We start from the raw sequence: 27,461 nt of genomic DNA on the forward strand, positions 1-27,461 counted from the left end.
AACACAACATGAAGTCCAAACCTGAAAAATGCATGGTCATAGTCATGGGAAAACACTGAATAGACAGAGTTCAGGGAAAGTACACCCTTAATATTGTGTCTGAAAGGCTGTGTCTGAAGGGCAAAGGACAAAAATACAATTCCATTCCAAACAGCGACAACAACCTATTCATGGTATCAGTGAGCCCAGGCCAACACTAGCAGGTAGCCTTGAAGATGGACAAAGATAGCAAGAATTGATCGAGTTTGAGTGAGTCTCGTGTTAAAAGACTGTCTGAACCCAAGGGCCACTCAAACATAACCGAATCAGTTTGACTGTCAAATACGACTTTGTTATCTACCTCATTGTTAATCATTAGAGAGAGAGAGTTAGAGAAAATTCAGGCCCTGGAGGCGGACGCATCAGATGCCACCGATGTGTTAAAATTCAGATATCGATTCAGCTCCGTAATACACTGGAGTGTGACGCTCTCCGACTAACCATAGGGAGGTACACATTTTCTTTTGGTTCTTTTCCCATCAAGTATAAGGAGTTGAGTGAGGCCGTTGCAAAAAAAACAGACGGGTCCTTCAAGGGAATGCATCTGATCGGAGCTACGCAAAACTAAACTGAATAAAACAAAAGACCATCAGTCCTCCTGGGAGAAGACGAAGGAGGGAAAAACCTATTTGAGATTTGTGATAATTTATTTCATGTTTCACAGAGCGAGTGAGACTGCCGAATGATGCCTTGGAATTGGGTGGTGCAGTCAATATTTAGCTATATGGACACTGTTGTTGGCACTCACTTTCTGGGCCACGAACTCAAGTGGAGATGCTATTTCACTTTTGGAGAAATCAAATAGTTTGAGTGTGGGAAGCAATGAGCTTCCACAGGGTTACGTCAGTTTGGAATGGTAAGCAATCATCTTCCACAGGGTTACGTCAGTTTGGAATGGTAAGCAATCAGCTTCCACAGGGTTATGTCAGTTTGGAATGGTAAGCAATGAGCTTCCACAGGGTTATGTCAGTTTGGAATGGTAGGCAATGAGCTTCCACAGGGTTACGTCAGTTTGGAATGGTAAGCAATCAGCTTCCACAGGGTTATGTCAGTTTGGAATGGTAAGCAATGAGCTTCCACAGGGTTACGCCAGTTTGGAATGGTAAGCAATGAGCTTCCACAGGGTTACGCCAGTTTGGAATGGTAAGCAATGAGCTTCCACAGGGTTACGTCAGTTTGGAATGGTAAGCAATGAGCTTCCACAGGGTTACATCAGTTTGGAATGGTAAGCAATGAACTTCCACAGGGTTATGTCAGTTTGGAATGGTAAGCAATGAACTTCCACAGGGTTACGCCAGTTTGGAATGGTAAGCAATGAGCTTCCACAGGGTTACGCCAGTTTGGAATGGTAAGCAATGAGCTTCCACAGGGTTACGTCAGTTTGGAATGGTCAGCAATGAGCTTCCACAGGGTTACATCAGTTTGGAATGGTAAGCAATGAACTTCCACAGGGTTATGTCAGTTTGGAATGGTAAGCAATGAGCTTCCACAGGGTTACGCCAGTTTGGAATGGTAAGCAATGAGCTTCCACAGGGTTACGTCAGTTTGGAATGGTCAGCAATGAGCTTCCACAGGGTTACATCAGTTTGGAATGGTAAGCAATGAACTTCCACAGGGTTATGTCAGTTTGGAATGGTAAGCAATGAGCTTCCACAGGGTTACATCAGTTTGGAATGGTAAGCAATGAACTTCCACAGGGTTATGTCAGTTTGGAATGGTAAGCAATGAACTTCCACAGGGTTATGTCAGTTTGGAATGGTAGGCAATTACAGTGATGAATATGAAGTGTTAACGCTGGATGCTTGACTGATGACTTCTACCTCAAATGTATACTGTTTAATACTGTACATGTACTGATGATAATGTAAATACTGTAAACGTGTACACAATTCATCATACGAATCACCTTGCTTAGTTTTACAGCAGCATTGTCCAATGAGGTCACATTTGTAAGACTTTTTTACTTGTGCGCTCACCTATAGCAGCTTTGCAGAATCTCAAACATCCTTTCACTGGCAGACATTAACTGAGCTGCTACCCTCCATTCAATAGAAAGTAATTACTCATATAAGGCGTTTACTCCATCGACTCCTCTCTTTTGCCAGGTGCAGAATCCTATAACTTCCATATCTGAAAAAGCACAGTGGTGGTGCGTGCTGCACGTTACTATACTGTACCAGACTAAGCTGCCCTGTTTGAACGTGATGCCCTCCAATGCAATCTCCCTCCCCGTCAAACCATCAAGATTACGGGGCTTAAGGTAATGGAAGTGGGAGAATCAAAAATCCGGTAGGGAAGTACACAGAGTTGTCTCTGTGAGCACACGCTGTATGGGATATGTTAGCTTTACTTTATCATTTATACTAATGGTACTATTTATTTACTTCTGGGTTCTATTCCTGTGTCCACGCTAGCATACTACATAGAGAGAACCAATGTATTGGGCAGCATTCTACATGGTATGCTAGTTTGGACATAGAAAAAAAGGATGTCTTTGATCGATGGGAATCCTCCATCCTTTTTATGTCATTCTTTAGCCTCCACACCTGCAACTATTTTTCACCCTTTCGCTGTCATCATATTGTACTGTACCAAGGACTTTTAACCTTATCTCCATAGCACCTCGCCACTAAACTTAACTTCACCCAATTTGTCCTTATTCAGTTGTTGGTCTCCATAGAAACTGTCCCATCAAGTCCATTCAATTCGGAGTGGCAGGGAGGGAAGGACTCTTGTCTGATAAGTGTTCTCAAAGTGGTCTCATTTTAATCGATTCTGAGAATGGCCTAGCATAATTACAGTTAATTAGATAACTACTGAGGTACTTTTGCTCGAGAACAGGATGATGATACCCTGATGTAAGCCTGTGGCTAGAGTTTCGAGAGATAAAATGAACTTCTTCAACTTTAAGTTGAACTTCATATAGACTAGATAATAGGCATGCTGACCTATTCTTGTCAGGTTCAAATAGAGTTGTTTAGCCTTTCAGATATGACTCGATGTTTGTATCACCATGCCTCTTTATTTGAAGTAGAAATGAAGAGGTAAATTAAATGTCACATCACACTTAAGCTTTAGTAAACTCATTTGAAATGTGTTGGCATACAAAGGGCCTAATTCAATCCAAACACGTGGACATACCGATACCAAACACCGGTATCGGTATGTGACAAAAAATTACATTTATATGCCGATTACTTAATCAGTGTTATACTGGGAAAACATAACTGATTGCATTGGTATTAGTGCAACAACACTGATTGCCTTCTGGTAGTGTAATGGAAATGTTATATTTGATATAACCCCAAAACCTGATAATTTTTTACTGAGAAATGAAAACTGGAAAAAACAGTAAATCCTAGTGGCCAGTCTTTTCTAACACCTCTCTGTATAATCTTCAGCTGCTGGGAAAGGCTGCCTGGGCTCAAGGCACTAAATTGTCAGCACCCTTCAATCAGCTTGATTCTGTTATATGTCTGCTTATTTGGAGTGTGTGACAATGCACACACACACACACACACACACACACACACACACACACACACACACACACACACACACACACACACACACACACACACACACACACACACACACACACACACACACACACACACACACACAGTTTTTGTTGCGTTACAGATTTTGAAAGTGGCTTTTTGTGGCCAGTCAGCATTTATACAGCCCGAGGTGTTGTGCATCAGATGTAGGAGTTATCTTGAAAGAAGTCAATATACTGTAAGCAACAGCTGAATGTGATAATTGCTTCAGGTTGCAAAGGGAGTCTCGGATGTTCTACTCATTACATTGTAATTCAGCCATCACTCTTTTGTTGTAAGCCAAAGCCATTGTTGTACAATCAGTCTACTGAATTCGCCATCTGGTAGTTTGCTTGTTTGCTCATCTTTGAGAAATGTTTGACACATTTCGCACGCACACATTTATTTTGTGGTATCATTTAGTAGTCAATAGGTAACAATGTCTCAAAATGGTGCAGTCCTTCAATCTCTGTTTCCGCCCACAGTTCGTAAACAGCTGGGCGGCCGCTGGCAAATGTCTATGCCAATACTTTGTTTACAAAACATAAATCTTAGTATAGGACCTCAGTTTGGCCAATGGAGTGCACCTGTATGTAAACTTATAAAATGAACCTACAATATTTTACAGTGTAAACATGATTTGTCCCTTTGGAATGATGACAATAATGATGTTGATCATGAATGATCATGAATGATGATGATGATTATGATGATGATGATGCTTGATTAGTCCTTAAAATGACACTATATCAGGGATCATCCATTAGATTCAGCCGCGGGCCAATTTTTTCTTGAGCGGATGGTCAGACGGCCAGAACGTAGATGGCCAGAACGTATTGACTACAAGAAGTCCAAACAGATATAATGTTTGACTAAAACATAATCATTTCAAGCCTTGCTTATATTTGTATACGATCACCTGTCTCTATTATGCGTGGGAATACTTTGGAACAGATTTCTTCAATTAAAATCACTTGGAGCTGATTTCCTGGTGTTTCTACAGTCTATCACGCCCAGCATAATACATTTTTTGCTCAGAAAACTTGGCGGGCCGCCAGTTGGGGAACCCTGCACTATATCATAGGTTGCATCCATAGGGTTTACAACAGACTGGGAGTCACACAATCAAACACGCCTACAAATACGTGCACTGTGAGGTTTTCTGCTCTGCATCAGCAAATCTGAGACTACTGTGTATGCATACAGTTTTGGAAGGCACATAATGCAACAACAACAACAAAAACGTCACTACCGACTGCTTTATCTCACACCGCACAGCAAAGCGTATCTCCTTGAGTCCCGGCCTGACAATGATGCATCGTCCAAATCGTTCCTATTGATCCCCACCATTATAAACTATAATTCCACTTAATTAGTTGCCTTCACGGTCAACAAGATGGATTTGAAGCCTGAGAGTGTTGTCAACTTTAAGTGTAATTACTCACTACTGAATAGTAATGGAGCCTATTTAGTTTAGTTTAAAACGATGACCCCCCCCCCCCCCCCTCTCTCTTTGTACCTTCTCAAATTTAGAGAGTGCCTGCATCCACAGCTAAATTCAACGATTTTATGTTAACAGTAGAATGGGTCCATGGAGCATCAGGAGTTGAAAAAAGGAACATTTTGCTGGCGGAGCTGCTTGCCTCAGCACCTAGGGGCAGCACATTTTAAATGCTCTGCTTTCACCCGGAATGGCCCACAAGAGGGATGCCAGGGGGTCCTTTGATGCAGGGAACCTGGGGATTTTGTGGCCATTCATCACGTTAATGAGTCACTTCATTGATTTACCGCCAAAACAGGAGTTTGTTCAGAAGTTCCACCCTGCTATCATAATTTCTTTTTTGAATGTTGGCTGAAGCTAGCGATTTGTCCTAACAACAACTAATGCTTGGGGAGTTGATACAGTGACATACAGGCTTGTGGTTTATGAGAATATGTTTATGATAATATTGAGCAATTCTCAATCTTGGTTTCCGCCCAAGGTGAGCCTTGGAAGATTACTACAGCAAAAAAATAAAAGTATTGAAGCTTACATTTGGCAAACCAACCATAGTTTACAAAAACAAATAAAAGGAGCAGAAACAGAGGTTGGGGACATTGCTTTAGCTGTCTGACTTATTGTATTGTTTGTAATATAAGTGTTTTTAGGACCCATGTTGGGTTGCCTTGTGTCAGACCACTGAGAAGTAGGAGAGATTAAAATGGAGGCAGGATATTGGAGCGTGGAATACATTTTACCGGGGAATCCAAATCTGTGATATTACCATTTTGGGGGTGAGCGGATTTAAAGGAAGATGGACTGATAAATCTTGGGCCAGGTGGAATAGATGAATCCAAAAGTTATTTACCCATTTTAATTGGAAATGTCTGTCACACTGAAGTGGCCTCGCTACCAAGCCAACTCTGGGTAAAGTCATGATCCTTCTACCTTGATCAGCGGCAGGTATTTTATGGAGGGTGATATGCTGCATGTCAGCCACATCTTTAGATTTATTCAGGCAATATGTTCTGACGTTCAAGAGATCAAGTGTGTTGTGTAATATTTGACTGAGGTCAGCTTGTTAGTCCTATTGCGTATGCTGCATATGCACTTTCAACAAGACCATGATGAACCCTTTCTATCACAGTATAGCACTGGGTTACTTTGCATCTTAATGAGTTCATTGGACAATGAGGAAGTTGAGGCAGTTAGAAGTCAACAGGTTCACTAATCAAGTCGTTTTCAAGTAGAGCAGCTATTGTTTGATGTAATTATAAAATAATTATTTGGTGGGTGCTTTTATTTGTCCTACTTTAAGCATGTGTGGAAATTTTATTTTTTGCATATCCCAACTCCCTCTGAGACACACTCGGAGAGTGGGGTCAGAGCCAGGCATCAGCCATTATCAACGGCGACCCTGGAGCAATTAGGTTTAAGTACCTTGCTCAAGGGCACATCAACATATTTTTCACCTTGTCGGCTCGGGGATTTGAACTACCGACATGTCGGTTACTTGCCAAACACTTTGAGGTGGTTTACACATAGTAAGTCATACTCAAGGTAATATAAAAGATAAACTAGGTGGTTATTAATTAAGTTGGTTGATCATTAGTTAGAATCAGTTTAGTCCTTACAAAGGAAATCTAGAGACTTCAACTGAATCTGTCATTAAACTCAATGCTTAAGGTGATGCCAGTTGCTAATGACATGTTCAACTGGTCTAGGCTGTTAATTCTAGACTGAACTGAACAGACTGAGACCCCTAGGCCCCTTGAGCCAACCCCTAGGCTCATCTCCTCAGACACTTTAATCCCCTATGGGTGTCAGGGGCCTTGTCAATCTCCCACTCCCTCTCTTCCCCACTCCCCGACTCCCATCCCTGGGCTACCACACTCACTGTCCTGCCTGTCTGGGGCTCTGAGTGACACGCTGGCGAGGCGTTGGCTGGATGTGCTCCGCCTGGAGCCGGTCCAACAACTACGCCGGACACTCTGGACCCTGATGATGTCATGTTGGGACAGCCGTGGCTGTTTTGGGAGCCTGGGAGTGTGGGAGATGGGAGATGAGTCGGCGGACTGTTGAGGGACTGTGTGTGTGTGTGTGTGTGTGTGTGTGTGTGTGTGTGTGTGTGTGTGTGTGTGTGTGTGTGTGTGTGTGTGTGTGTGTGTGTGTGTGTGTGTGTGTGCAGCTACTAAAATGAGATCCAGACACAGATTTGGGGATAATGTCAAACAGACTTGCTTTTACAAGCTGTGATTTTTGCAAACAAAATACAGATACATTCTTGGAGTTACTCGATTAGATTGGAAGTGCCAAAAATATAAGTGCTCTATATTATAAAAGTATTCAATCAATAAATTGAAAGCCCTTCAAAATAAAATAAACAAGTGCCAGACAAAATAGAGTTAACACTCATCCTGGAGGGGATGGCAGCCGTTTAACGGGCTACTGAACAATTGTGCTACTTGTTTTACCTTGTTTTACTTTTTGCACTGTTTTTGACATTTTTTGTACTTAATGTTTCATCCATCATTTCCTATGACCTCAGAACAGCGATAACTCACCTCGAACTGGACAAGGATTTTTCTTCTTTAATGAGCTTGACACGAAGGGGGGGGATCAACTACCTCTCCCTCAACGTGAGCAAGACAAAAGAGCTAATCGTGGACTACAAGGCAAGGAGGACTGAGCACGCTCCCATTCACATCGACGGGGCTGTAGTGGAGCGAGTCGAGAGCTTCAAATTCCTTGGTGTCCACATCACCACCACAAACCAAAGTATGGCACTAACACCGCACTCAACGAACTGTATAAGGCCATAAGCAAACAAAAAAATGCTCATCCTGAGGCGGCACTCCTAGTGGCCGGGGACTTTAATGCAGGAAATTGAAATCCGTTTTGCCTAATTTCTGCCAGATGTGCAACTAGAGATAAAAAACTCTTGTCACATTTACTCCACACACAGAGACACATACAAAGCTCTCCCTCACCCTCCATTTGGCAACTCTGACCTTAACTCTATCCTCCTCATTCCTGCTTATAAGCAAAAACTCAAACAGGAAGTACCATTGTCTGTTGAAGCGGATGCTAAGCCACAGGACTGTGTCACTAGCGCAGACTGGAATATGTTCCGGGACTCATCCGATGGCATTGAGGAGTATACCACATAAATCACTGGCTTCATTAATAAGTGCATCAACGACGTCGTCCCCACAGTTAACGTACGTACATATCCCAACCAGAAGCCATGGATTACAGGCAACATCTGCACTGAGCTAAAAGCTAGAGCTGCAGCTTTCAAGGAGTGGGACACTAATCCGGACGCTTATAATAAATCCTGCTATGCCCTCCGACAAACCATGCATGAGAACCCCTGCTGTTCCAGATGACTGTGTGATTGCACACCGTAGCCAACGTGAATAAGACCTTTAAACAGGTTAACATTCACAAGACTGCAGGGCCAGACAGATTACCAGGACACGTACTCACAGCATGTGCTGACCAGCTGGCAAGTGTCTTCACTGACATTTTCAAACACTCTTTGACTCAGTCTGTAATACCTACATGTTTCAAGCAGACCACCATAGTCCCTTTGCCAAAGAACGCCAAGGTAACCTGCCTAAAGACTACTGCCCCGTAGCACTCACATCTGTAGCCATGAAATGCTTTGAAAGGCTGGTCATGGCTCACATTAACAGCATCATCCAAGAAACTCTGGACCCACTCCCTTTTTTTGTACCACTCCAAAAAATCGACAATTGACACAATCTCTATTGCACTCCACACTGTCCTTTCCCACCTGGACAAAAGGAACACTTACGTGAAAATGCTGTTCATTGACTAAAGCTCAGCGTTCAACACCGTAGTGCCCTCCAAGCTTATCACTAAACTAAGGGCCCTGGGATTGAACACCTCCCTCTGCAACTGGATCCTGGACTTCCTGATGGGCCGCCCCCAGGTGATGGGGGTAGGCAACAACACATCTGCCACGCTGACCCTCAACACGGGGGCCCCTCAGGGGTGGATGCTTAGTACCCTCCTGTACTCCCTGTTCACCCACGACTGCATGGCCTTGCACGACTCCAACACCATCATTAAGTTTGCAGATGGTGGTAGGCCTGATCACCGCTGACGATGAGACAGCCTATAGGGATCAACGTGAGCAAGACAAAAGAGCTAATTGCGGACTACAAGGCAAGGAGGACTGCGCACGCTCCCATTCACATCGACGGAGCTGTAGTGGAGCAGGTCGAGAGCTTCAAATTCCTTGGTGTCCACATCACTAAGGACCTGTCATGGTCCAAACACACCAAGACAGAAGAAGGCATAACAATGCCTGTTCCCCCTCAATAGGCAGAAAATATTTGTCATGGGACCTCAGATCCTTAAAAAGTTCTACAGCTCCACCATCGAGAGCATCCTGACTTGTTGCATCACTGCTTGGTATGGCAACTGCGCTAGGCGCTACAGTACATCACTTGGGCTGAGCTTCCTGCCATCCAGGACCTCTATACCAGATGGTGTCAGAGGAAGGCCCTAAAAATTGTCAAAGACTCCAGCCACTCAAGTCATAGACTGTTCTCTCTGCTACTGCATGGCAAGAGGTACGGGAGTGCCAAGTCTGGGACCAAAAGGCTCCTTAACAGCTTCTAACCCCAAGCCAGGGTAATCAAATTGCTACCCAGACTATTTGCATTTGACACCCTTATTTTATTATTTAATTACACTCTTGCACAATCTCGATGTACACTCACTGGACTCCATGCACACACACTCATGGACATACACAGATATTATTTTATTTCTTTATTTTCTATTTTATTATCCCTTTTTCTCCTAAATTTCATGGTATCCAATTGGTAGTTACAGTCTTGTCTCATTGCTGCAACTCCCGTATGGACTCGGGAGAGGCGAAGGTCAAGAAACGTGCGTCCTCCGAAACACACCAATGTTTCAGAGGAAACACCATACACCTGGCAACCGTGTCAGCGTGCATGTACCTGGCCCACCAAAATAATCACTAGAGAGCGATGGGACAAGGACATCCCTGCCGGCCAAACCCTCCCCAAACCCGGACGATGCTGGGCCAATTGTTCACCGCCCCATGGGTCTCCTGGTCACGGCCAGGTGCGACAGAGCCTGAACTCGAACCAGGATCTCTAGTGGTACAACTAGAGTGCCTTAGACCATTGCGCCACTCAGGAGGCCACACACACACGCATGTTGACAACACACACACACACACACACACACACACACACACACACACACACACACACACACACACACACACACACACACACACACACACACACACACACACACACACACACACACACACACACACACACACACACACACACACACACACACCTTCACATAAGCTGCTGCTACTCAGTTTATTATCTATCCTGCCTAGTCACGTTTACCCCTACTTACACGCAGTGCTTAATTTGAGCCGGATCCTTCCGGAACAGAATCCGGTACCTCTCTGATTTGACTTTGTTTGTTCCGGCACCTATTTGCCCAGATTTGGTACCTCTCAGGGAATGATTTATTAATTATTTCACTGTTAGCACTGCATACATTATAATAAAAGCGATCAGCATTAAATCAAGTTGTCCCATTGTTACTTCTCCCGCCCCCCACAGAAAGACCATCATGTAAAAGCGCGGTCCTTCTTTGTAATCCTCCTATCCTGCCACACTGATTCCAGACCTGCTCTCTTATTTGAACATAGAGGTTATGGGGACGTCTGGTGTTGTCAGTAAATTATCTTGACACAGGTCTTGGTAGTGGTTGTCAGCTAGTGAAAAGGTCCCTACGTAATCATGTCACGTAGCCTAGTCGTCTCCCTACTGAATTAGAGTTGTGGGAAGGCCAAATAAAACATTGATAAGAAAAGGCAATTGAGTTGGACATTTTTCAACCCAAAAATCCAGAGAAAGATGGGGAATCGAACCCAGAACGAGCCGAAGAACTTTCCATGCCGGAGAAGAGGATTGAGGTGCAAACTGTTCCTGATGGCAAGGCTAATCCTGCCAGTTCAGCATCACCACCGGCACCTCCACCATTTAGGGAGACAGGGATCTGGGGGACAGGGGGGTTTAAGAACAAGCAAACATATAACGCCTGGCTTGTCACGCAGAATTCAAAGTTAAGCTGTACAACATGTAAAAAGGTAGGGAGTTTGGGTCTAGAAATGACTGGAGGGATTAAACTAGCAAAAGAGTGGGTGGAATGTTCAGTAAATTAACATCCTATGCATCAGATGTAATAAACAACAATAAAGAGCCCTCAGAAACATGGTTTTTGAACATGCCTGGTGGCAGCAAGCTTTGTAGACAAGGCTTAGGAGGACACCTAGGTTAACACTCAAAATGCAGAAAAAAATAGACACTACAGCCAGAGTCTTCAGAACAGCCTTAGAAGGAGGCTAAACATCACAGCCACATGCTCGCTCATGGCTTTGAGCAAAAAGTTGACTCTCAGGAGTTAAATGGACTTGACATGGGGAGAGTCATTGTGGGAGGTTTTGAAAACTAAGGTAGGACATTTTTTTACCTTTACCTTCACAGCACAGAACAAGTTTGTAATCTGAATATGTGCTTCACATTATCACATAGGCAGGAGGCCTATATATTTTCATATGCGTGTTCTGCTGTAGCTTACATTGATGTCTCTTATTTGAAGATATATTCCAATATTGTGATATTTGTTCTACTGCTACATTGATGTCTTGTAAATTATATGAAATTCTGGTCTTGTAAGCCCCACATCTGAGTATGTGTGCATATGGTGGGTGTTCTGTATTGTCGTCTAAAAATGTTCCTGTGCATTGATGTCATGAAAATTAGGCTATAAGAAATACGGACTTGTGTAAGCCCCGCAGCTATACTCAAGTATGTGGGCATACTGCAGTGACGTCTAAAATGCCTTGAATTAATTATCACCTTTGGGAGTGCTGTCTGTTTCACCACCATAGATAGTAGGCTACTTGTGTCCTACGTTGTGTTTGCACTTTTATTCTCAATGTGTTCCGGTACCTCAGAGCCCCCCCGAATACCCCCCCCCCCCCACCCCCACCCGCGCTCACTATGTGTTCTGGGACCTCCCGAGTTACAAATTAAGCACTGCCTACATGTATATATTACCTCAGTTACTTCGACTAACCCGTACCCCTGCACTTTGACTTGGTACCAATTGTATATAGCCTCGTTATTGTTATTTCATTTACATTTATGTCATTTAGCAGACGCTCTTATCCAGAGCTCTTACAAATTGGTGCATTCACCTTATGATATCCAGTGGAATTTCATTGTGATACTATTTTTCCTTTTTATTTAGCAAATGTTTCCTACTTACTTTTTTAAAACTCTGCATTGTTGGTTAAGGACTTGTAAGCATTTCACGGTAAGGTCTACCTTCACCTGTTGTATTCGGCGCATGTGATAAATACAATTTCATTTTATTTGAAAGAGTTGCCAACCAGAAGTGTTTTGACTGACTGCAACACTGAACAATGTCTCCAGCTCAGCCTCCCATCCACCCTAACAAAACTACACTGTTGTTGTTATTGCACATTTCCTGTCCGGCGATAGTGTCTATCACTGACACCAATAGGCTCATTCACACCATCTGCCAGTGAGTTACCCAGAGACACCAGAGTGCCAAGGGACACTTTAAATGTGCCACTGCCTTATTGCCCCATGTGTAACCATCAACAGGCAATGTGTTGCGAGTGAGTCTCTAGTTAAGAACACACTATAGTAGGGCAAAAGACGTGAGGACAAAGAAGGGATGTTGTTAGGAGTGTGGACAGGAAATCACCTGAGGATGTCTTCTCACAAAGAAATACAGTCAGGAGTTCACACTTCACCTCAGTGCCAGCTGAGCTCAAAATTAGACCAATTAAATAGTTTCCCCATTATGAATCAGATACTGTATATTGTTCAATGTTTCTTTGAAAAACTGACCTTTACAAGAAATGTACCACATCGCACAGCCAGCTGGCAAAGAGATGGACAATTTACAAACAGTGCCTTCAGAAATTATTATTCACACCCCTTGACTTTTCCCCAAGAAAATGTGTTACAGCTTGAATTTTAAATGCATTAAATGTAGATTTTGTGCCACTGGAAGACACACAATATCCCATAATGTCAAAGTGGAATTATGTTTTTAGAAATGTTTACAAATTAATTAAAAATGAAAAGCTCCACTGACTTGAGTCAATAAGTTTTCAACCCCTTTGTTATGACAAGCCTAAATAAGTTCAGGAGTAAACATTTGCTCAACAAGTCACATAATAAATTGCATGGACTCACTCTGTGTGCAATAATAGTGTTCAACAGGATTTTTGAATTGCTATCTCATCTCTGTACCCCACACATACAATTATAAGTAAGGTACCCTCAGTCAAGCAGTAATTTCAAACATGGATTCAACCACAAAAACCTGGGCACCTCTTGGTAGATGGGTAAACATTTAAAAAAGTAGATATTGAATATATCTTTGAGCATGGTGAAGTTAATATTTACACTTTGGTTGGTGTATGAATACATCCAGTCATTACAAAAATACAGGCATCCTTCTTAACTCAGTTGCCGGAGAGGATTTCACCATGAGGCCAATGGTAACTTTAAAACAGTTACAGTGTTTAATGGCTGTGATAGGAGAATGCTGAGGATGGATCAATAACATTGTAATTACTCCACAATACTAACCTAAAGGACAGAGTGAAAAGAAGGAAGCCTGTACAAAATCCTAAATATTCCAAAACATGCATCCTGTTTGCAATAAGGTTAAACTGCAAAACATTTGGCAAAGAAATTAACTATATCCTGAATACAAAGTGTTATGTTTGAGGCAAGTCCAACACAACACATCACTGAGTACCACTCTTCATATTTTCAAGCATGGTGGTGGCTGTATCATGTTATGGGTATACTTGTCATCAGCAAGGACAAGGATGTTTTTTGGGATAAAAATAAATGTAATAGAGCTAAGCACAGGATGGTTCAGTCTGCTTTCCAACAGACACAGATACAAACACACCTTTCAGCAGGACAATAACATAAAACACAAGGCCAGCTCTACACTGAAGTTGCTTACCAAGATGACATTGAATGTTCCTGACTGGCCTAGTTACAGTTTTGACTTATATTTGGCTTGAAAATCTATGGCAAGACTTGAAAATGGCTGTCTAGCAATGGTCAACAAACAACTTGACAGAGCTTGAAAAATTAAAAACATAATAATGTGCAAATATTGTACAATCCAGGTGTGCACAGCTCTTAGAGACTTACCCAGAAAGACTCACATCTGTAGTCGCTGCAAAGGTTATTCTAATGTGTATTGACTAGGGTGTGAATACTTATGTAAATGAGATATTTCTGTATTTCATTTTCAATAAATTATCAAACATTTCTAACAACATGTTTTCACTTTGTCCTTATGGGGTATTGTGTGTAGATCGGTGAGAGAAAAACATAAATTTAATCCATTTCGAATTCAGGTTGTAACACAATTTTTTGGGGGAATAAGTCAAGGGTTATGAATACTTTCTAAACACGCTGTATCTAGGCCTAAATCAAGATGCTGTTTGATTGTTTTAAGTATAGGTTTACACGACAATGACAGACATGTAATGAGCTGCTCAGCCACTTTGTCAAGTTACTGATAAACATAGTGGTTTAATGTTATGGTAATTTAAAGCAGACTGTCTTTGAGGAGAGAATTTCATTATGGTTGATTCTGTCCCGATGCATTTTTCTTAGAAGAGCCTACTGGCACAAAACTTCAAAACAAAGCCTGTGATTTTGGGGCTTGTTTCATGCTTCTGGCGGTTTGATTGTCACTGTGTTTTCACATGCAACAGGGGAAAGAGAGAGCTTCATGTGTTTCTCAAGGCTCTTTTCGGTACTTCCCCATCTCCCATCCCCCTGCACAATTAATTTGATTTTTGGGGGTATTATCAAGAGGTAGCCATGCAAAGTGGCATGACAGAAAAATGGTCCAGAACCCGAGGCTTTCCTTCAGCTGGATGTCGTCGCCACAACCCAGTGTATCTATGGAGCAGAGGATAAGCATGTTTCAACCAATATGCGGACAGAATCAAATCACAACGTTGGAATAAAAAGTGACAGAGCAGCACTGAGACTGAGATAGGGTTGGGAATGAATCCTAAACATGCATGTTTGAAAGTAAGAAAAATACATGAGCAGATTCACTATTAAGCAGTGTTCCACAGTTAAATGTTTTGACCTAGAGGCTTAGTGTTTAGCAAAAACATGTCAAAACCTTGAAGTGATACTGCAGAGCACAAATCAATCTTTTTGGAATCATGAAGGTACATTTTCCGAATGTCCAAGACAACAGAAGACAATATGTTAATACAGAAAGTAATCAAAGCATTTCTAGGACAAAAAATGCCCACAGAACATATTGGACCTGTTTGTTCGGACCTGCTTTCCAAACTATTGATATCAATCCAGACGTTTGACACATAATCCGGGAAGCAGAAATTAATCAAAGTAATGATTGAATAATTATCTCAAGTGCAATTAATTAAACACGCCAATGAACTCATCTTGAACAGCTGTCCAAGCTTCACCACTTAATCACTTGTGAGAATTACCAAACAAATTGAGGACGCGGAGTGCATGCAATAATCTCTGCAAAGTGCATTGTTTACTAAAAGTAATTACTATCACACTGTGCTCTGTGTATTAGCGAGCCAAGTGACTACTACACAGAACTATAATTGAAGTTTTTTCCAAAATATATATTCACTTTTTTTTTCACATTGAAATTATTGCTTCTATGATTTTACATTCATAGCTTTTAGGTGTGTATTAAAATGTTTTTTGTTGAAAAATGCCTTCAGAAAGCCTTCATACCCCTTGACTTTTTCTACATTGTGTTGTGTAACAGCCTGAAATCAAAATGTATTACATTTAGATGTTGGGTCACTGGCCAACACACAATACCCCATAATGTAATAGCGGAATTATGCTTTTAGAATTTTTTACTAATTAATAAAACATTTAAAACTGAAATGTCTTGAGTCAATAAGTATTGAACCCCATTGTTATGGCAAGCCTAAATACGTTCAGGAGCAAACATTTGCTTAACAACTCACATAATTTTCCAATTTTATTGGTCGCATACACATATTTAGCAGATGTTATTGCAGGTGTGGCGAAATGCTTGTATTCCTAGCTCCAACAGTACAGTAATATCTAACAACACACAACAATACATACAAATCTAAAAAGTAAAAGAATGGAATTAAGTAATATTGAAATATTAGGACGAGCAATGTCGGGGTCCGGAGTGTGTGTGTGTATATATATGTATATATATATATATATATATATATATATATATATATATATATATATATATATATATATATATATATATATATATACACACATACACACACGCACATGCACACGCGCACACACAGTGCCTTCGGAAAGTATTCAGACCTCTTGACTTTTCCACATTGTTACATTACAGCTTTATTCTAAAATATATATTATTTAAAATCCTCAGCAATCTACACACAATACCCCATAATGACAAAGCAAAATGTTTTTTTTTTTTGTGCAAATTCATTGAAAATAAAAAACAGAAATGACTTATTTACACAAGTACAGTGCCTTGCAAAAGTATTCATCCCCGTTGGCATTTTTCCTATTTTATGGCACTACAACCTGTAATTTAAATAGATTTTTATTTGGATTTCATGTAATGGACATACACAAAATAGTCCAAATTGGTGAAGTGATATGAAAAAAATTACTTGTTTCAAAAAATTCAACAAAAAATAAAAAGTGGTCCGTGCCTATGTATTCACCCCCTTTGCTATGAGGCCCCTAAATAAGATCTGGGGCAACCAATTACCTTCAGAAGTCAAATAATTAGTTTAATAAAGTCCATCTGTGTGCAAGCTAAGTGTCACATGATCTCAGTATATATACACCTGTTCTGAAAGGCCCCAGAGTCTGCAACACCACTAAGCAAGGGGCACAACCAAGCAAGCGGCACCATGAAGACCAAGGAGCTCTCCAAACAGCTCAGGGAGAAAGTTGTGAAGTACAGATCAGAGTTGGGTTATACAAAAATATCCGAAACTTTGAAGATCCCACGGAGCACTATTAAATCCATTACTAAAAAATGGAAAGAATATGGCACCACAACAAACCTGCCAAGAGAGGGCAGTCCACCAAAACTCACGGACCAGGCAAGGAGGGCATTAATCAAAGAGGCAACAAAGAGACTTGAAATTTGCTCAGTGGCGAGATTGTTTGGAGGGAACATTGAACAACAACATTGTAGTTATTCCACAATACTAACCTAAATTACAGTGAGAAGAATAATGCCTGTACGAAATACAAATATTTAAAAACATGCATCTTGTTTACAAGGCACTGAAGTAAAAAAATGTGGCAAAGAAATTAACTTTATGTCCTGAATACAAAGCGTTATGTTTTGGGCAAATCCAAACCAATACATCACTGAGTACCCCTATTCATATTTTCAAGTATGGTTGTTGGCTGCATCATGTTATGGGTATACTTGTCATCAGCAAGGACTAAGGAGCTTTTGGGATAAAAAAGAATAGACCTAAGCACAGGCCAAATCATAGAGGAAAACCTGGTTCAGTCTGCTTTCCAACAGACACTAGGAGACAAATTCACCTTTCAGCAGGACAATAACCTAAAACACAAGGCCAAATATACACTGGAGTTGCTTAACAAAGACAGCGCTGAATGTTCCTGAGTGGCCTAGTTACAGTTTTGACTTAAGCTGGCTTGAAAATCTATGGCAAGACTTGAAAATGGCTGTCTAGCAATGATCAACAACCAAATTGACAGAGCTTGAAGAATTTTCAACAAAAAAAAAGTGCAAATATTGTACAATCCAAGTGTGCAAAGCTCTTAGACACGTACCCAGGATGACTCACAGTTGTAATCACTGCCAAAGGTGTTTCTAACATGTATTGGCTCAGGAGTGTGAATACTTTTTGCAAAAGAAAGTAAAAACATGTTTTCACTTTGTCATTATGGGTTACGTGTAAATGGGTTATAACATGTTTTATATTTAATCAATTTTTAATTCAGGTTGTAACACAACAACATGTGGAATAAGGCAAGGGGTATGAATACTTTCAGATGGCACTGTTTAGTTGGAATGCATTGTTTGTATCCTGTATCTTTGACTGTAATATGTGGTTGTCTCACCTTGGTATCTGAAGATGAATGCACTGACTTTAAGTAGTTCTGAATAAGATCATCTGCTAAATTTCCAATTTAAAAGTTTTACATACAGATCTCATATTAATGTATTGATAAAAAAATGAATTTTTATATTGATGCCACAAATGTATAATTTATACAGTTCTTTATAAAAAAAAGTGACTTATTTGTTACATTCGACTGTGTAAAACCTAGCAGTACTACTTATTTCTCACAGTGAGGTGGCTATATAGCGTTTTGCAAAGAAACATGATTATTTGTCTATCTTAAATGAAACCATCTTGTGATAGATATCAAACAAATACATGTCTGTCCTTTAACAACCCCATGCCATGATTAGATAGCGAAAAAACACACCAATATCTTTCATAAGTTCTTTAAAAAATAAAAGTGAATTTCTGAAAATGGATATATAGCATTTTGGAAAGAAACTCTTCAATTGTCTTAAGAGAGTTGGGTTTATTTTTCGCTAGTTGCCTCCGAGACTCCTTGTTAGATTACACAGATTATGTGATCACAAATGTTTTGGGTTACTCAATACTGTCATCATAGGCAGCTGTATCCCACAAATTATTAAAGGGATTACTGTATGTTTGGCATATCATTCTGGAATTAGCATTAGAGTATGAGCAGTATGAACAGTAGGAGTTTAAACTGTCAAACCCTGTGCTAACAAACTACAGTAGCTGCATCTCAGACACCCTATTCCCTGACTAGTTCCCCTCCACACTAGATTGAGTACACATATCCACTATTATACATTTTTTAGAGTATGTCACTGCCCTGAAACCTGAAATCCTTTCCACTTTTTTTTCCTTGAGGGAATGGACTAGCTAAGTCTGTCAGTCAAACCCACACTAACCCTATTTAAAAGGCTGCCGTGACTATGCCAACCGAGTCTGCTGGGTTTTTGCAATGAGGTAATTTTGGGCATCACAAACCCAGCTTTCATGGTACGCCGAAGCCTGCCAGTCACTGAGGACTATGGGAAATAGAGACTGTGGTTCTGACATATGGGGGATCTATCTGGAACACACTCGTGTCTGGCGGATGAATGAGGATTGACAGCTAATACAGTGATGTAAGACGTGTGTGAGTCGTCACAAGTGGGAACTACTTTACAGTGGTGTATATGGAGGAGTTATATGTAGCAATAGCGACGATAACTTACAGCTCATCATCGATCGCAATTATATGTCTATGGGCATTTCTTTCATTCCGTGATATGCGCCGGTGTCGTCAAACATTTGCGACATTCTAATCTTGATAATTACATGCACTTATTTGAGTATACCATTGTGGGCTGCTGAATCCAAATGGTAATTAGCATATTAATTTAAATCCCAATATCTCACACAGTACATTTCAGTGGGGATGATAACAATGGGGCACAATGGAGATATTACAGTAATTCAAATGAGCTAAGTGTGAAATGTGACTCACTTCTGCTCTGTCTAGTGTGTCTAACATGTGGATGTTGTGAAATCACAGAATTAAAGGGATTGTTCGGGATTTTGTCAATGAAGCCCTTTATCTACTTCCCCAGAGTCAGATGAACTCTTCGATACCATTTTCATGGGGAAGTAGACAAAGGGCTTTATTGACAAAATCCTGAATATCCATTTAAGTGTGTCAACCGAAATGAGTGATATACATACCCGGGTTAGGGTCAATTCATTTAAATTACAGTCAATACATAAGAAAAACACATTCCAATTGCAATTCCACATTTTCGTCACTGAAAAGCATTGCAGAGAACTGGAATTGGAATTTAAGTGTACTTCCTGAATTTATTTTAATTTAAATGAAATTGACCCCAACCCTAGTATGCACAATACTAGTGTGGGACAAAAAAATATATTGTCAGTAGCTAAGTTTCCATCCAATTGGCAACAGATTTTCATGTAAATATTCTAAAATCCGCATAAAGAAAATGTTGTGTTTAATAGAAAATGTGCCTACTCTGGTCTAGGCACGTTCGCTCTAACCAACAGCTTGCAGATACAGTGCGGGTAGGCTGTGCAGGTTATCTAGTCTACATGATGAGATTAGTATGGATAAGAACAAGAATATTTTCATTTATCAAATGGCAGTCAAGCATCGATCACCATGTCACCAGAATAAAACCCTTGATATTTATTGGAAAGGAGCATCAAGATCACCGTGCACTTTCACCACCCTGTGAAGTTCATCATACATTATTTAATCTGTAGCCTAATAAAATGCATGGTTTCCTGATTCATGGAGGACCACACACCATATCATCGCGTGACTCCAAGTTTACTTATTATATATCAATATTTGCACATAAAGGTGTTTCCACCGCCATATCTCGCATAGTTCCTTTTACAGACTCAAAAGGATCCCACCATGTCGGACAAACAAATGATCTGTCAGCAGTTATTAAATATTACTGAAACTTCCTGTTTCCATCACAGCTGTCGTGAATTTTTTTTATACTGTATGACTTTACTCGCATATAAACTCTGGATGAATACGTGGTCATTGTCTATATTTGAATGATTTGTTGGTAGGCCATGCATTTTAGCTGTAGTACACCCACTTATTTTATGTGGAGGTGATACATTCCCTGTTTTGTCAGAAACCTTGATACTTTAGTTCCTATTCAGCTTTTCTCCTCCAGGTTGAGTAAGAAACTACATTTAGGAACAAATAAATACTCCAAAGACGCTGAACGATTCCTCTAATGCGGTCCTAATGGTATTTAGCCTTATCTGGAATTGGTTTGTTTATACCCCGCTTGAAAAACACCAAACACTTTTGTCTCCTTTTGAGAGCATCTCAATTACCTCTGCCAACAAGAAAGTCTTGCGAAATAACACTCTGCTATTTGATCGACACTTGCCCATAGCACGGACATTAGGCAACTCACGGGCCATGCTAATGCTGCTAGTTTTGAAAGTAAACATAGCCTTTTGTTGTCCTCCGACGGTATTGCAGCTCAAATTATGATGGTGTGTACAATCAATTACTTCAAATGATGTCTGTAGAATGGATTCCAATGTGATGCTTTGATGGAAAAGAGACTGCACAATGTGAAAATGAAAAACTCAATGGCTGTGTCACTACAAGGAAATCTTTTAAAGTATTGTTGTCTCTGCTCTAGCCACACTAGCAGAGTCACTCGATATCTTTGAGCAAAATGAAATCTTGATTGGGCTTTAAATATATTTTTTGACCAAACTAATTTTCCTCCTTGTGAGCAAAATATATACTGGCTTTGATCCTTTTATTGGTAACCCCAACGTGTGGATCTCCAAGAATTGATTTCCCTCCAGAGTAATTGCTCTTTTCTCCCCTGTTTTTATAAATAAGCTGTTAGACCGGCAGATACTCTGAAAAGCTAAAAGGCTATTGTTGATTCTGCTTCAGAACAAGGACAGCCATTTTATTGACATGTGAAAGCTCTTTGAACTGGGTGTGAGGTCACGCAAGGCTATTAAAGAATTTCTAGCCGCATCAATAGTAATTACATGTACAGTTTTTAGACAACCGTTGGCGTGACAGATCAAATGCACCTATTTGCTGTTTTGATGGTATTTTGATGGTAGGATTTCTATTTACAGCATGAATAGATATACTACTATTTGAAAAAGGTCTTGCTATGTAATAAAGATTTGCGTTTTAAGAGGTTTCTTGGAAAAGGTTGCAGGGTCATATTTAAGTGGTTTGTATGATGGTTGGATATGGATGAACTAGGGGGACATACATTTCAGGTGTTAATAAATGGATTGACTGAAACAAGTCTCTAACATGGCATTATTAAGTCCCCAAAACCCACCGTGATGTTTCTACGGATATGGCTTAACTAGGAACAATCCATTACACACACATCTACATGACAATGACTGTACATTACATGGGTTACTGTGTAAATTGACTGAAACAACTCCGTAACATTATACCCTAAATACCCACAGACTGTGTTTTAGGTCATTACTATATTGTGGAGTTATAGTGGAGTTCAAGGTTTAGGGGATGATTTGGTGGCAGTTTAAGTCATTCTCAAAGCTAACAGTATTTCAAATCTGCCATTTGTGTAAGCATGTCATCCATTTGCTTCACTCCCCCTAGCCATCTCTCAGTCACCCTCCCTCCCTCCCTCCTTTCTTCCAGGAGTGTATAAGTCACACCTGAGCCATCCATCCAAACCCCTAGACCATGAAATTAGCTAAAGACGTAAAGCTGTGAATGACACAGGTGTGGAAACAAATGAGAACGTCAAAGGAAGAAGTGCAGATCAGAAACGGCAGATCTTGTAGTCGTTACATGTCACAGCTTACTTACTCTTTTACTTTATGTCTAGTCTTTCGGGGGCGGTTGTGTGTTCCAGAAGCTAATGCTAGCTCGGTATTAGCACACACTGCAGAGCTAAAAGTAATGGTATGAGGAGCTTGTGAGAAAGTCATACTCCTGCATCTCATTTCCCATTGAAAACTTTTGAAGTCGCTCAAGCTTGTCGGCACTTCTTCTCTGTGCCGTATAAATTATGACGCACCTCGTCCTCTATCCCTTTTTAACTCGTTCAGATATTCAAATATTCTATTCATCGCCTTCATTAATAATTGCCTCCCCGTGTACAACTAAGATTTGGCGAGCGACAAGCTCCGGGGCAATCATGGCAGCTATTGTCTGCGACAAAGCAAGTTAATGTACCTGCGGAGCATCTTGACTGACGCCGATGTAAACAAGTCCTGCGATAGTGGGAAACATGAAAACATCTATTGTGTGTTCTGACTGTGTGGTTTTGGGCTGCTTGATTGTAGGCGCGATTAGCATTTTAATAATGTGGAAGATGTTGAGAGAGAGCGATAGAGTCAGAGCCAGTTAGTACCCACAGTCAGTTTTTATAATCATATAGGGGACGAGAGTGAATGTGCCAACTGAACGGTAGAAATGACATGAGAGAGTGGCATTTATCCAGCAGGCCTTTTATGAGATATTCTAATTCAACACAGATTCGGTGACATGGATGCATTGCCCCTTTGGCTAAGCCGTGCAAAAAGCCAAGGGCGACAAATCAAGGAGTTGTGAGAACATACAGTTGCCATCTGTAAATTACATTTTTCTATGTCAAACAGTTTATTTTAGATTGTGCAGGTAGGAGTTCAGAATAACCAAGCATGCTGTTATTGTTCTTTTGTTGAAATCAACATGAAAATATCCAGCATGAAATGGAAATGTATAGATTGCAGGCCTACTGTGCAGTGTTTGCTGTTTGGAAAAACGGCACCTCTAGAGAGAGAGGATACATCAAAGTGAGAATGTTATTGACTATTGGCTTTTGCCATCATAGGCATCAACGCCATGCTTTCTGTTAGCAGCATTCTCCATGATGGACAAAGATCTGCTCACATCTGCCTTCCTTCAAAAACCTATCGAGTTCCATTATAGCCATATTCAAAATGTGTCATCCAATTACCCGATCTCGGGAAAAAGGAACCACACGTTGGAAGGGAAATTGAAAGAGGTACACGCAAAGTGTGAAGGTATCAGGCGATCTGTTTTGATTGATGGGACCTTTTTTGGCATGTGAAAGGGAGAGTGGAGAGTGTGTCCACCGATTAATGATCCTTGGTGTTTTTGAATTATGACTAGGGGGAAGGTTGTCGACACTGAGAAGTGAGAGTGAAATTGAAAAGCCAATCAATTGCTCCTTCGCTCGGGCAAATGATGGACTAATGATTACCTGCTATCATGTGATCCTGCCATCATCTACATATGGATTCTCCTGCTGTCGAGACTTTGTAGAATGAATATTAAAACGATGTATCACCAACTTGATATAACCAACGAATCCCTTTTTACCAGCTTGTTCATGTGACACCAATATGTAATAAAGGTACAACACATGACTTTTCAACAAATGTCTCTAATATTTGAACATACAAAGATCCCAAATCACCAGTAGACGCATGAATGCCATAGCAAACATACCAGCAGTCTCTACTGCAAACAAGACTATTGGCTTTCACATGGAGGAAATTCAGCGTAGAGTAGTCATTGAATTTGCTGCACGTATGAGTACCTATGGAACGTGTTGGCCGTAACAGTAGATCTGCTTAATTAGTATGACAAGGGGTGAGGTGGACGCAAATCACAACCCCATCACCCAGCTGCTGGTCAAATTCCTTTCCCGACCAACCACTTATGTCTGGGCAAAATTGGCTTAACTCGATCTACCCTGTTTGAGGTATAGTGGAATGATGGGTTACTGGGCGACATTGGCTTAATAACTATTTACCCAACGATGTACACTGAGTGTACAAAACAATATGAATACCTTCCTAATATTGAGTTGCACCTCCTTTTGCCCTCAGAACAGCCTCAAGGTGTTGAAAGCGTTGCACAAGGATGATGTTGACAATGCCTTACACAGATGTGTCAAGTTGGCTGGATATCCTTTTGGTGGTGGACCATTCTTGATACACACGGGAAACTGTTGAGCGTGAAAAACGCTGCAGTTCTCGACACACTCAAACCGGTGCACCTGTTCATTGGCACTTAAATATTTTGACGGAATTGCACACATACACAATCCATGTCTCAACTGTCTCAAGGCTCAAAAATCCTTCTTTAACTTGTCTCCACCCTTTCATCTACACTGATTGAAGGGATCATAGCTTTCACATGGATTAACCTGGTCAGCCTATGTCATGGAAAGAGCAGGTGTTCCTAATGTTTGTACACTCAGTGTATATTAACCTTCGATCACTGATGCTATGTATTGGCCAGTGAGAGGCGTTGAAGCCACCAGTAGGCCAGACTGGCACTCCTGAGAAGAAGCAGTCCTCCGTAGGAATGAATGGAATTCTACAGTATTTCAATTAAATGTTTTATTGAAAAAATGACATGTATTTAAGTATTTTTTGTTGTAGTGGGGACACTAACAGAACTTTCAAAAAAATTAACTGGGGAAAATGTTTATACATATATATTTTTTTCTCCATGTAATTCACATTAGAAAATGTAAAAGTATGCATTAACGTGTTTAAAATAGAATAAACGTGGCAAAAACAAATTTAGACATTAATAAATGCATTTCTATATATTCCAAAATCGATATTTTTTTTTACAATGGTGGGGCAGTGCCAAGATGGAGATGCAGTGGCTTCAAAACAGCGCCCCCTGTTAGTCAGTGTATATTCAGTGTAGATACAAATAATTCTATCTACCTTGTTTGAATTACAGTGAAATTATGTGTTACTGGGTGACATTGGCTAAATTAGTAACTTTATCTACCCTGTTTGAGTTACAGTTGAATGTGTTACTGGGTGACATTGGCTAAAATAATAATTATATCTACCCTGTTTGAGTTACAGTGGAATGACGGGTTACTGCAGAACTGTCTTCGGACATGAAGCTTATAGTGTTGTACAGTGTAAATATGTCAGTGTGGATCCTGATGAGGTTATACTGTCAATAGGATGTTGAGTTATGAATAACAATGTGGACACACCACTGTGGTGAATTGATCATTTGTTGTGTCCCTTGCAAATTATTATATTGTGCATCCTGTGAATGTTTTCCCCTTTATTTCTGTCTTGGGCAAAACAGTGGTCACATCCACATGCACACACACACACATTCACTAGCACACTAATGCAAACACACACACAAACACTTGGGGGATGCCCAGGGTCAAGTGGTGCTCAAGGCGTGCTTCGAAAAATCCTGACGCTAGCAAATATTTCAAGACATTCTCTTTATTTACATGCAAGTTGCTGTCTCAGCCTGTTCAGTATTGTGATAATTTCCCATTTGAAAGTCATAACTTTTATTACAGTCGTTGACGTAAAGGTTAACAAGCCTGAAGATTAGATCTCTCTTACTCTCTCTTTGCCCTTTCTTTAACTAAATATCTCGTCTCTCGCATATTCTCTCAATGTCACTCTGTTTCTGTCGTCTTCTTTGCTCGTTTGTCTGTCAGTCTCTCCTTCTCTATACATCTCTATTTTCTCCCCCTTCACTTTCCACCTCTCCCTCTCGCTGTTTCTCCACTGTCTATCTCTGTCACCCTTTCTATGTTTAAATCTCTCCTTGCCTTCCTCTTAGAATCCTCCTATTCCCCCGCCTTCAATCTCTTTGCCTTTCTCTCTTTGACATTAATAGTGAGAGCTACTTGTTGTTCTCACCATATTTTCTTCCCCTGTTTGGCGGGAAACGCTGACAAAGTTGCCTCTGAATAGCTCTGCAATATAGGTGCTTTGACATTTCCTCCCCGAGATGTGGCAGCACATTATATTCCCAATAAATGCAGTATATTATGGCTATGACAGCTGATGGTGGGGTGGATTCAACCCCTCGCACCTGCTTCTGCCAAGATTGCACACAAAACTTGAATTTCTGTGCCGACACGTCTGTGCACTATGCTCGGAAGCAGGCCTCCTTTCTCTAATCTCTCTGCCTTATTCTCGCTCTGTAATCAACAGCGATTCATATCCGGCATGTCTGCTTAGGACGTTACTGTATTCAACACGGCTGCTTGACGCCGAATGGTTTCTGAACCTGTGGAAATGACGCAGCAAAACTATAAAAAAAATAGGGATACAGAGAATTAGCTGTTTCTCAGAATTTGCGCGTATAATGTTAGTTGGGGCGATGTCGGTTGAGTAGGAACTGTGTCATTATGAACAATGGGTCACATCTAGTCACCTACTGCACATCTGAAAGGACTGGAAAGGTGTAACATTTTCCAATCCGATTTGTACACATGCCGATAGTGAGTAGGGGTGAGTACCTATAGGGAGTAGGGGTCAGTACCTATAGCGAGTAGGGGTTAGTTCCTTTAGAGAGAAGGGGTTAGTACCTATAGGGAGTAGGATAAGTATCTATAGGGAGTAGGGGTTAGTACCTATAGGGAGTAGGATAAGTACCTATAGGGAGTAGGGGTTAGTACCTATAGGGAGTAGGGTTAGTACCTATAGGGATTAGGGTTAGTACCTATAGGGAGTAGGGGTTAGTACCTATAGGGAGTAGGGGTTAGTACCTATAGGGAGTAGGGTTAGTTCCTATAGAGAGTAGGGGTTAGTACCTATAGGGAGTAGGGGTTAGTACCTATAAGGAGTAGGGGTTAGTACCTATAGGGAGTAGGGTTAGTACCTATAAGGAGTA

The 27,461-nt window shown here is 40.8% G+C and overlaps 1 protein-coding gene across 26 annotated transcripts in view; it reads right to left on the bottom strand.

Annotated features, from left to right (window-relative positions):
* Nucleotides 1–27,461, bottom strand: part of LOC115198257 (receptor-type tyrosine-protein phosphatase delta) — a 641,938-nt gene that overhangs the window by 362,231 nt on the left and 252,246 nt on the right. The window lies entirely within an intron of this gene.

The sequence above is a fragment of the Salmo trutta genome, chromosome 8 (assembly GCF_901001165.1).
Source record: "Salmo trutta chromosome 8, fSalTru1.1, whole genome shotgun sequence".
Classification (NCBI taxonomy): domain Eukaryota; kingdom Metazoa; phylum Chordata; class Actinopteri; order Salmoniformes; family Salmonidae; genus Salmo; species Salmo trutta.